This window comes from Mytilus californianus, unplaced genomic scaffold (genome assembly GCF_021869535.1).
Source record: "Mytilus californianus isolate M0D057914Y unplaced genomic scaffold, xbMytCali1.0.p SCAF_33, whole genome shotgun sequence".
Taxonomy (NCBI): domain Eukaryota; kingdom Metazoa; phylum Mollusca; class Bivalvia; order Mytilida; family Mytilidae; genus Mytilus; species Mytilus californianus.
Window position 1 is genome coordinate 549,114 of NW_026262683.1, and position 14,178 is coordinate 563,291.

Sequence of the window (14,178 nt, forward strand, 5' to 3'; positions counted from 1 at the left end):
TAAACAACTTGCTAAAATGGTTATAAAATGCATTTCAAGTGAGATTTTGGAATTCCTATATAAGTATACACCAATTTTCCTTGAAATAAACAATTCACCAAGAAACACAATAAAACATGAACACTCACTAGATAATTTGACCAAAAACAATATTTATACTATAAACTAGTCATAATATACAAGTTTCATTGGTTTCAGTGTTAGATAATCCAAAAATTTAAATTTCAGGTAAATTCTTAACTGTGTGCATGCTAATTGACCAAAAAAGGCTAAAATACCTTATTGTAGCAATTTGAGGGCTGTAATTTGACACTAACATAATTGTTACATAAAAAAAATAATGTAACATGATTTCTGACAACAAATGTGACCAATTTTCAATGTAAAGGGTATGATTTCTAAAAATAGAATTTCACATGCCTGTCAGTTATAACAGCATCAAACTTGTTATATTGACTTCTGCTTGACTTAATTTCCTTCTATGATCTATTTCTAGCATAGAAAAACACATAAAGCTTTTGTCAAAACACTATATCACTGAATTCAAGCTCATATTGGACTGGTAGTAACATATGCGTTAAACAAAGAAAACTACATATGGATACTAATAGTGACAGATATGACACTTTTTCAATTTTTACCAGTTCTGATTTGTTAATATCTACTCAAATAACAGTGTTCTTACCTATATGTCTTATTTTTATCAGAGATTCTTCCTTGAATATAAATACAGTGGTCCAAACATAAAATATAATTGATAATTTTGTCCCCCCTTTTTTCTACATGTTGGAAAAGGAGAGTGATTTGGTAAAAAAAAACCATACTTTTATGTATTAACATGGATCAACAAGAGCAATTTATGTATCTCCAAGCTAAACAACTTGCTAAAATGGTTATAAAATGCATTTCAAGTGAGATTTTGGAATTCCTATATAAGTATACACCAATTTTCCTTGAAATAAACAATTCACCAAGAAACACAATAAAACATGAACACTCACTAGATAATTTGACCAAAAACAATGTTTATACTATAAACTAGTCATAATATACAAGTTTCATTGGTTTCAGTGTTAGATAATCCAAAAATTTAAATTTCAGGTAAAATCTTAACTGTGTGCATGCTAATTGACCAAAAAAGGCTAAAATACCTTATTGTAGCAATTTGAGGGCTGTAATTTGACACTAACATAATTGTTACATAAAAAAAATAATGTAACATGATTTCTGACAACAAATGTGACCAATTTTCACTGTAAAGGGTATGATTTCTAAAAATAGAATTTCACATGCCTGTCAGTTATAACAGCACCAAACTTGTTATATTGACTTCTGCTTGACTTAATTTCCTTCTATGATCTATTTCTAGCATAGAAAAACACATAAAGCTTTTGTCAAAACACTATATCACTGAATTCAAGCTCATATTGGACTGGTAGTAACATATGCGTTAAACAAAGAAAACTACATATGGATACTAATAGTGACAGATATGACACTTTTTCAATTTTTACCAGTTCTGATTTGTTAATATCTACTCAAATAACAGTGTTCTTACCTATATGTCTTATTTTTATCAGAGATTCTTCCTTGAATATAAATACAGTGGTCCAAACATAAAATATAATTGATAATTTTGTCCCCCCTTTTTTCTACATGTTGGAAAAGGAGAATGATTTGGTAAAAAAAAACATACTTTTATGTATTAACATGGATCAACAAGAGCAATTTATGTATCTCCAAGCTAAACAACTTGCTAAAATGGTTATAAAATGCATTTCAAGTGAGATTTTGGAATTCCTATATAAGTATACACCAATTTTCCTTGAAATAAACAATTCACCAAGAAACACAATAAAACATGAACACTCACCAGATAATTTGACCAAAAACAATATTTATACTATGAACTAGTCATAATATACAAGTTTCATTGGTTTCAGTGTTAGATAATCCAAAAATTTAAATTTCAGGTAAAATCTTAACTGTGTGCATGCTAATTGACCAAAAAAGGCTAAAATACCTTATTGTAGCAATTTGAGGGCTGTAATTTGACACTAACATAATTGTTACATAAAAAAAATAATGTAACATGATTTCTGACAACAAATGTGACCAATTTTCACTGTAAAGGGTATGATTTCTAAAAATAGAATTTCACATGCCTGTCAGTAATACAGCATCAGACTTGTTATATTGACTTCTGCTTGACTTAATTTCCTTCTATGATCTATTTCTAGCATAGAAAAACACATAAAGCTTTTGTCAAAACACTATATCACTGAATTCAAGCTCATATTGGACTGGTAGTAACATATGCGTTAAACAAAGAAAACTACATATGGATACTAATAGTGACAGATATGACACTTTTTCAATTTTTACCAGTTCTGATTTGTTAATATCTACTCAAATAACAGTGTTCTTACCTATATGTCTTATTTTTATCAGAGATTCTTCCTTGAATATAAATACAGTGGTCCAAACATAAAATATAATTGATAATTTTGTCCCCCCTTTTTTCTACATGTTGGAAAAGGAGAGTGATTTGGTAAAAAAAACCCATACTTTTATGTATTAACATGGATCAACAAGAGCAATTTATGTATCTCCAAGCTAAACAACTTGCTAAAATGGTTATAAAATGCATTTCAAGTGAGATTTTGGAATTCCTATATAAGTATACACCAATTTTCCTTGAAATAAACAATTCACCAAGAAACACAATAAAACATGAACACTCACTAGATAATTTGACCAAAAACAATGTTTATACTATAAACTAGTCATAATATACAAGTTTCATTGGTTTCAGTGTTAGATAATCCAAAAATTTAAATTTCAGGTAAAATCTTAACTGTGTGCATGCTAATTGACCAAAAAAGGCTAAAATACCTTATTGTAGCAATTTGAGGGCTGTAATTTGACACTAACATAATTGTTACATAAAAAAAATAATGTAACATGATTTCTGACAACAAATGTGACCAATTTTCACTATAAAGGGTATGATTTCTAAAAATAGAATTTCACATGCCTGTCAGTAATACAGCATCAAACTTGTTATATTGACTTCTGCTTGACTTAATTTCCTTCTATGATCTATTTCTAGCATAGAAAAACACATAAAGCTTTTGTCAAAACACTATATCACTGAATTCAAGCTCATATTGGACTGGTAGTAACATATGCGTTAAACAAAGAAAACTACATATGGATACTAATAGTGACAGATATGACACTTTTTCAATTTTTACCAGTTCTGATTTGTTAATATCTACTCAAATAACAGTGTTCTTACCTATATGTCTTATTTTTATCAGAGATTCTTCCTTGAATATAAATACAGTGGTCCAAACATAAAATATAATTGATAATTTTGTCCCCCCTTTTTTCTACATGTTGGAAAAGGAGAGTGATTTGGTAAAAAAAAACATACTTTTATGTATTAACATGGATCAACAAGAGCAATTTATGTATCTCCAAGCTAAACAACTTGCTAAAATGGTTATAAAATGCATTTCAAGTGAGATTTTGGAATTCCTATATAAGTATACACCAATTTTCCTTGAAATAAACAATTCACCAAGAAACACAATAAAACATGAACACTCACTAGATAATTTGACCAAAAACAATGTTTATACTATAAACTAGTCATAATATACAAGTTTCATTGGTTTCAGTGTAAGATAATCCAAAAATTTAAATTTCAGGTAAAATCTTAACTGTGTGCATGCTAATTGACCAAAAAAGGCTAAAATACCTTATTGTAGCAATTTGAGGGCTGTAATTTGACACTAACATAATTGTTACATAAAAAAAATAATGTAACATGATTTCTGACAACAAATGTGACCAATTTTCACTGTAAAGGGTATGATTTCTAAAAATAGAATTTCACATGCCTGTCAGTAATAGGTATAAAACCACTAATTCATAGCCCCATTGCTTTCTATGTTAAATTCTTTAATTTCAAGCATAAATGACTACTTTGTCTTAAGTTCAAATAAAGTGGCAGTTATTTCATGTCAAAACTGTACCTTATGCTGACTTGTGCTGAAAAAATCAACATACCTTTAATTGCATATTAGAGCGTACTGGTTCCCGGAAGTTTGATAGTACAAAAACAGGAACTTCTGATCTAAACAACAGGCCAAATGAGCCCTCCTATTAAAATTTCTTATACTTTTTTATTATTCAAATAAAACTTTCAACAAGGGTTCTACAGTGATCCCAAGTCCCCAAGCTTTCATTTGATACTAAAACTACCCAAATATTCCCACTATTGACAAAGATACAGCTATGCGTAGGAACTATTTTGTTTAAAATATGTACTACTTTCTTGTATGTTCTTTCCTACCGGGCCTGAATTAGTGGTTTTATACCTATAACAGCATCAGACTTGTTATATTGACTTCTGCTTGACTTAATTTCCTTCTATGATCTATTTCTAGCATAGAAAAACACATAAAGCTTTTGTCAAAACACTATATCACTGAATTCAAGCTCATATTGGACTGGTAGTAACATATGCGTTAAACAAAGAAAACTACATATGGATACTAATAGTGACAGATATGACACTTTTTCAATTTTTACCAGTTCTGATTTGTTAATATCTACTCAAATAACAGTGTTCTTACCTATATGTCTTATTTTTATCAGAGATTCTTCCTTGAATATAAATACAGTGGTCCAAACATAAAATATAATTGATAATTTTGTCCCCCCTTTTTTCTACATGTTGGAAAAGGAGAGTGATTTGGTAAAAAAAAACCATACTTTTATGTATAAACATGGATCAACAAGAGCAATTTATGTATCTCGAAGCTAAACAACTTGCTAAAATGGTTATAAAATGCATTTCAAGTGAGATTTTGGAATTCCTATATAAGTATACACCAATTTTCCTTGAAATAAACAATTCACCAAGAAACACAATAAAACATGAACACTCACTAGATAATTTGACCAAAAACAATGTTTATACTATAAATTAGTCATAATATACAAGTTTCATTGGTTTCAGTGTTAGATAATCCAAAAATTTAAATTTCAGGTAAAATCTTAACTGTGTGCATGCTAATTGACCAAAAAAGGCTAAAATACCTTATTGTAGCAATTTGAGGGCTGTAATTTGACACTAACATAATTGTTACATAAAAAAAATAATGTAACATGATTTCTGACAACAAATGTGACCAATTTTCACTGTAAAGGGTATGATTTCTAAAAATAGAATTTCACATGCCTGTCAGTAATACAGCATCAAACTTGTTATATTGACTTCTGCTTGACTTAATTTCCTTCTATGATCTATTTCTAGCATAGAAAAACACATAAAGCTTTTGTCAAAACACTATATCACTGAATTCAAGCTCATATTGGACTGGTAGTAACATATGCGTTAAACAAAGAAAACTACATATGGATACTAATAGTGACAGATATGACACTTTTTCAATTTTTACCAGTTCTGATTTGTTAATATCTACTCAAATAACAGTGTTCTTACCTATATGTCTTATTTTTATCAGAGATTCTTCCTTGAATATAAATACAGTGGTCCAAACATAAAATATAATTGATAATTTTGTCCCCCCTTTTTTCTACATGTTGGAAAAGGAGAGTGATTTGGTAAAAAAAAACATACTTTTATGTATTAACATGGATCAACAAGAGCAATTTATGTATCTCCAAGCTAAACAACTTGCTAAAATGGTTATAAAATGCATTTCAAGTGAGATTTTGGAATTCCTATATAAGTATACACCAATTTTCCTCGAAATAAACAATTCACCAAGAAACACAATAAAAGATGAACACTCACTAGATAATTTGACCAAAAACAATATTTATACTATAAACTAGTCATAATATACAAGTTTCATTGGTTTCAGTGTTAGATAATCCAAAAATTTAAATTTCAGGTAAAATCTTAACTGTGTGCATGCTAATTGACCAAAAAAGGCTAAAATACCTTATTGTAGCAATTTGAGGGCTGTAATTTGACACTAACATAATTGTTACATAAAACAAATAATGTAACATGATTTCTGACAACAAATGTGACCAATTTTCACTGTAAAGGGTATGATTTCTAAAAATAGAATTTCACATGCCTGTCAGTAATAACAGCACCAAACTTGTTATATTGACTTCTGCTTGACTTAATTTCCTTCTATGATCTATTTCTAGCACAGAAAAACACATAAAGCTTTTGTCAAAACACTATATCACTGAATTCAAGCTCATATTGGACTGGTAGTAACATATGCGTTAAACAAAGAAAACTACATATGGATACTAATAGTGACAGATATGACACTTTTTCAATTTTTACCAGTTCTGATTTGTTAATATCTACTCAAATAACAGTGTTCTTACCTATATGTCTTATTTTTATCAGAGATTCTTCCTTGAATATAAATACAGTGGTCCAAACATAAAATATAATTGATAATTTTGTCCCCCCTTTTTTCTACATGTTGGAAAAGGAGAGTGATTTGGTAAAAAAAAACATACTTTTATGTATTAACATGGATCAACAAGAGCAATTTATGTATCTCCAAGCTAAACAACTTGCTAAAATGGTTATAAAATGCATTTCAAGTGAGATTTTGGAATTCCTATATAAGTATACACCAATTTTCCTTGAAATAAACAATTCACCAAGAAACACAATAAAACATGAACACTCACTAGATAATTTGACCAAAAACAATATTTATACTATAAACTAGTCATAATATACAAGTTTCATTGGTTTCAGTGTTAGATAATCCAAAAATTTAAATTTCAGGTAAAATCTTAACTGTGTGCATGCTAATTGACCAAAAAAGGCTAAAATACCTTATTGTAGCAATTTGAGGGCTGTAATTTGACACTAACATAATTGTTACATAAAAAAAATAATGTAACATGATTTCTGACAACAAATGTGACCAATTTTCACTGTAAAGGGTATGATTTCTAAAAATAGAATTTCACATGCCTGTCAGTAATACAGCACCAAACTTGTTATATTGACTTCTGCTTGACTTAATTTCCTTCTATGATCTATTTCTAGCATAGAAAAACACATAAAGCTTTTGTCAAAACACTATATCACTGAATTCAAGCTCATATTGGACTGGTAGTAACATATGCGTTAAACAAAGAAAACTACATATGGATACTAATAGTGACAGATATGACACTTTTTCAATTTTTACCAGTTCTGATTTGTTAATATCTACTCAAATAACAGTGTTCTTACCTATATGTCTTATTTTTGTCAGAGATTCTTCCTTGAATATAAATACAGTGGTCCAAACATAAAATATAATTGATAATTTTGTCCCCCCTTTTTTCTACATGTTGGAAAAGGAGAGTGATTTGGTAAAAAAAACATACTTTTATGTATTAACATGGATCAACAAGAGCAATTTATGTATCTCCAAGCTAAACAACTTGCTAAAATGGTTATAAAATGCATTTCAAGTGAGATTTTGGAGTTCCTATATAAGTATACACCAATTTTCCTCGAAATAAACAATTCACCAAGAAACACAATAAAACATGAACACTCACTAGATAATTTGACCAAAAACAATATTTATACTATAAACTAGTCATAATATACAAGTTTCATTGGTTTCAGTGTTAGATAATCCAAAAATTTAAATTTCAGGTAAAATCTTAACTGTGTGCATGCTAATTGACCAAAAAAGGCTAAAATACCTTATTGTAGCAATTTGAGGGCTGTAATTTGACACTAACATAATTGTTACATAAAAAAAATAATGTAACATGATTTCTGACAACAAATGTGACCAATTTTCACTGTAAAGGGTATGATTTCTAAAAATAGAATTTCACATGCCTGTCAGTAATACAGCACCAAACTTGTTATATTGACTTCTGCTTGACTTAATTTCCTTCTATGATCTATTTCTAGCATAGAAAAACACATAAAGCTTTTGTCAAAACACTATATCACTGAATTCAAGCTCATATTGGACTGGTAGTAACATATGCGTTAAACAAAGAAAACTACATATGGATACTAATAGTGACAGATATGACACTTTTTCAATTTTTACCAGTTCTGATTTGTTAATATCTACTCAAATAACAGTGTTCTTACCTATATGTCTTATTTTTATCAGAGATTCTTCCTTGAATATAAATACAGTGGTCCAAACATAAAATATAATTGATAATTTTGTCCCCCCTTTTTTCTACATGTTGGAAAAGGAGAGTGATTTGGTAAAAAAAACATACTTTTATGTATTAACATGGATCAACAAGAGCAATTTATGTATCTCCAAGCTAAACAACTTGCTAAAATGGTTATAAAATGCATTTCAAGTGAGATTTTGGAGTTCCTATATAAGTATACACCAATCTTCCTCGAAATAAACAATTCACCAAGAAACACAATAAAACATGAACACTCACTAGATAATTTGACCAAAAACAATATTTATACTATAAACTAGTCATAATATACAAGTTTCATTGGTTTCAGTGTTAGATAATCCAAAAATTTAAATTTCAGGTAAAATCTTAACTGTGTGCATGCTAATTGACCAAAAAAGGCTAAAATACCTTATTGTAGCAATTTGAGGGCTGTAATTTGACACTAACATAATTGTTACATAAAAAAAATAAGGTAACATGATTTCTGACAACAAATGTGACCAATTTTCACTGTAAAGGGTATGATTTCTAAAAATAGAATTTCACATGCCTGTCAGTAATACAGCACCAAACTTGTTATATTGACTTCTGCTTGACTTAATTTCCTTCTATGATCTATTTCTAGCATAGAAAAACACATAAAGCTTTTGTCAAAACACTATATCACTGAATTCAAGCTCATATTGGACTGGTAGTAACATATGCGTTAAACAAAGAAAACTACATATGGATACTAATAGTGACAGATATGACACTTTTTCAATTTTTACCAGTTCTGATTTGTTAATATCTACTCAAATAACAGTGTTCTTACCTATATGTCTTATTTTTATCAGAGATTCTTCCTTGAATATAAATACAGTGGTCCAAACATAAAATATAATTGATAATTTTGTCCCCCCTTTTTTCTACATGTTGGAAAAGGAGAGTGATTTGGTAAAAAAAACATACTTTTATGTATTAACATGGATCAACAAGAGCAATTTATGTATCTCCAAGCTAAACAACTTGCTAAAATGGTTATAAAATGCATTTCAAGTGAGATTTTGGAGTTCCTATATAAGTATACACCAATTTTCCTCGAAATAAACAATTCACCAAGAAACACAATAAAACATGAACACTCACTAGATAATTTGACCAAAAACAATATTTATACTATAAACTAGTCATAATATACAAGTTTCATTGGTTTCAGTGTTAGATAATCCAAAAATTTAAATTTCAGGTAAAATCTTAACTGTGTGCATGCTAATTGACCAAAAAAGGCTAAAATACCTTATTGTAGCAATTTGAGGGCTGTAATTTGACACTAACATAATTGTTACATAAAAAAAATAATGTAACATGATTTCTGACAACAAATGTGACCAATTTTCACTGTAAAGGGTATGATTTCTAAAAATAGAATTTCACATGCCTGTCAGTAATACAGCACCAAACTTGTTATATTGACTTCTGCTTGACTTAATTTCCTTCTATGATCTATTTCTAGCATAGAAAAACACATAAAGCTTTTGTCAAAACACTATATCACTGAATTCAAGCTCATATTGGACTGGTAGTAACATATGCGTTAAACAAAGAAAACTACATATGGATACTAATAGTGACAGATATGACACTTTTTCAATTTTTACCAGTTCTGATTTGTTAATATCTACTCAAATAACAGTGTTCTTACCTATATGTCTTATTTTTATCAGAGATTCTTCCTTGAATATAAATACAGTGGTCCAAACATAAAATATAATTGATAATTTTGTCCCCCCTTTTTTCTACATGTTGGAAAAGGAGAGTGATTTGGTAAAAAAAACATACTTTTATGTATTAACATGGATCAACAAGAGCAATTTATGTATCTCCAAGCTAAACAACTTGCTAAAATGGTTATAAAATGCATTTCAAGTGAGATTTTGGAGTTCCTATATAAGTATACACCAATTTTCCTCGAAATAAACAATTCACCAAGAAACACAATAAAACATGAACACTCACTAGATAATTTGACCAAAAACAATATTTATACTATAAACTAGTCATAATATACAAGTTTCATTGGTTTCAGTGTTAGATAATCCAAAAATTTAAATTTCAGGTAAAATCTTAACTGTGTGCATGCTAATTGACCAAAAAAGGCTAAAATACCTTATTGTAGCAATTTGAGGGCTGTAATTTGACACTAACATAATTGTTACATAAAAAAAATAAGGTAACATGATTTCTGACAACAAATGTGACCAATTTTCACTGTAAAGGGTATGATTTCTAAAAATAGAATTTCACATGCCTGTCAGTAATAGGTATAAAACCACTAATTCATAGCCCCATTGCTTTCTATGTTAAATTCTGCAATTTCAAGCATAAATGGCTACTTTGTCTTAATTTCAAATAAAGTGGCAGTTATTTTATGTCAAAACTGTACCTTATGCTGACTTGTGCTGAAAAAATCAACATACCTTTAATTGCATATTAGAGCGTACTGGTTCCCGGAAGTTTGATAGTACAAAAACAGGAACTTCTGATCTGAACAACAGGCCAAATGAACCCTCCTATTAAAATTTCTTATACTTTTTTATTATTCAAATAAAACTTTCAACAAGGGTTCTACAGTGATCCCAAGTCCCCAAGCTTTCATTTGATACTAAAACTACCCAAATATTCCCACTATTGACAAAGATACAGCTATGCGTAGAAACTATTTTGTTTAAAATATGTACTACTTTCTTGTATGTTCTTTCCTACCGGGCCTGAATTAGTGGTTCTATACCTATAAATTAGGTATAAAACCACTAATTCATAGCCCCATTGCTTTCTATGTTAAATTCTGCAATTTCAAGCATAAATGGCTACTTTGTCTTAAGTTCAAATAAAGTGGCAGTTATTTTATGTCAAAACTGTACCTTATGCTGACTTGTGCTGAAAAAATCAACATACCTTTAATTGCATATTAGAGCGTACTGGTTCCCCGAAGTTTGATAGTACAAAAACAGGAACTTCTGATCTGAACAACAGGCCAAATACACCCTCCTATTAAAATTTCTTATACTTCTTTATTATTCAAATAAAACTTTCAACAAGGGTCCTACAGTGATCCCAGGTCCCCAAGCTTTCATTTGATACTAAAACTACCCAAATATTCCCACTATTGACAAAGATACAGCTATGCGTAATAACTATTTTGTTTAAAATATGTACTACTTTCTTGTATGTTCTTTCCTACCGGGCCTGAATTAGTGGTTCTATACCTATAACAGCATCAAACTTGTTATATTGACTTCTGCTTGACTTAATTTCCTTCTATGATCTATTTCTAGCATAGAAAAACACATAAAGCTTTTGTCAAAACACTATATCACTGAATTCAAGCTCATATTGGACTGGTAGTAACATATGCGTTAAACAAAGAAAACTACATATGGATACTAATAGTGACAGATATGACACTTTTTCAATTTTTACCAGTTCTGATTTGTTAATATCTACTCAAATAACAGTGTTCTTATCTATATGTCTTATTTTTATCAGAGATTCTTCCTTGAATATAAATACAGTGGTCCAAACATAAAATATAATTGATAATTTTGTCCCCCCTTTTTTCTACATGTTGGAAAAGGAGAGTGATTTGGTAAAAAAAAAAACATACTTTTATGTATTAACATGGATCAACAAGAGCAATTTATGTATCTCCAAGCTAAACAACTTGCTAAAATGGTTATAAAATGCATTTCAAATGAGATTTTGGAATTCCTATATAAGTATACACCAATTTTCCTTGAAATAAACAATTCACCAAGAAACACAATAAAACATGAACACTCACTAGATAATTTGACCAAAAACAATATTTATACTATAAACTAGTCATAATATACAAGTTTCATTGGTTTCAGTGTTAGATAATCCAAAAATTTAAATTTCAGGTAAAATCTTAACTGTGTGCATGCTAATTGACCAAAAAAGGCTAAAATACCTTATTGTAGCAATTTGAGGGCTGTAATTTGACACTAACATAATTGTTACATAAAAAAATAATGTAACATGATTTCTGACAACAAATGTGACCAATTTTCACTGTAAAGGGTATGATTTCTAAAAATAGAATTTCACATGCCTGTCAGTTATAACAGCATCAAACTTGTTATATTGACTTCTGCTTGACTTAATTTCCTTCTATGATCTATTTCTAGCATAGAAAAACACATAAAGCTTTTGTCAAAACACTATATCACTGAATTCAAGCTCATATTGGACTGGTAGTAACATATGCGTTAAACAAAGAAAACTACATATGGATACTAATAGTGACAGATATGACACTTTTTCAATTTTTACCAGTTCTGATTTGTTAATATCTACTCAAATAACAGTGTTCTTACCTATATGTCTTATTTTTATCAGAGATTCTTCCTTGAATATAAATACAGTGGTCCAAACATAAAATATAATTGATAATTTTGTCCCCCCTTTTTTCTACATGTTGGAAAAGGAGAGTGATTTGGTAAAAAAAAACATACTTTTATGTATTAACATGGATCAACAAGAGCAATTCATGTATCTCCAAGCTAAACAACTTGCTAAAATGGTTATAAAATGCATTTCAAGTGAGATTTTGGAATTCCTATATAAGTATACACCAATGTTCCTTGAAATAAACAATTCACCAAGAAACACAATAAAACATGAACACTCACTAGATAATTTGACCAAAAACAATGTTTATACTATAAACTAGTCATAATATACAAGTTTCATTGGTTTCAGTGTTAGATAATCCAAAAATTTAAATTTCAGGTAAAATCTTAACTGTGTGCATGCTAATTGACCAAAAAAGGCTAAAATACCTTATTGTAGCAATTTGAGGGCTGTAATTTGACACTAACATAATTGTAACATAAAAAAAATAATGTAACATGATTTCTGACAACAAATGTGACCAATTTTCACTGTAAAGGGTATGATTTCTAAAAATAGAATTTCACATGCCTGTCAGTATAACAGCTACAAACTTGTTATATTGACTTCTGCTTGACTTAATTTCCTTCTATGATCTATTTCTAGCATAGAAAAACACATAAAGCTTTTGTCAAAACACTATATCACTGAATTCAAGCTCATATTGGACTGGTAGTAACATATGCGTTAAACAAAGAAAACTACATATGGATACTAATAGTGACAGATATGACACTTTTTCAATTTTTACCAGTTCTGATTTGTTAATATCTACTCAAATAACAGTGTTCTTACCTATATGTCTTATTTTTATCAGAGATTCTTCCTTGAATATAAATACAGTGGTCCAAACATAAAATATAATTGATAATTTTGTCCCCCCTTTTTTCTACATGTTGGAAAAGGAGAGTGATTTGGTAAAAAAAAATATACTTTTATGTATTAACATGGATCAACAAGAGCAATTTATGTATCTCCAAGCTAAACAACTTGCTAAAATGGTTATAAAATGCATTTCAAGTGAGATTTTGGAGTTCCTATATAAGTATACACCAATTTTCCTCGAAATAAACAATTCACCAAGAAACACAATAAAACATGAACACTCACTAGATAATTTGACCAAAAACAATATTTATACTATAAACTAGTCATAATATACAAGTTTCATTGGTTTCAGTGTTAGATAATCCAAAAATTTAAATTTCAGGTAAAATCTTAACTGTGTGCATGCTAATTGACCAAAAAAGGCTAAAATACCTTATTGTAGCAATTTGAGGGCTGTAATTTGACACTAACATAATTGTTACATAAAAAAAATAAGGTAACATGATTTCTGACAACAAATGTGACCAATTTTCACTGTAAAGGGTATGATTTCTAAAAATAGAATTTCACATGCCTGTCAGTAATAGGTATAAAACCACTAATTCATAGCCCCATTGCTTTCTATGTTAAATTCTGCAATTTCAAGCATAAATGGCTACTTTGTCTTAATTTCAAATAAAGTGGCAGTTATTTTATGTCAAAACTGTA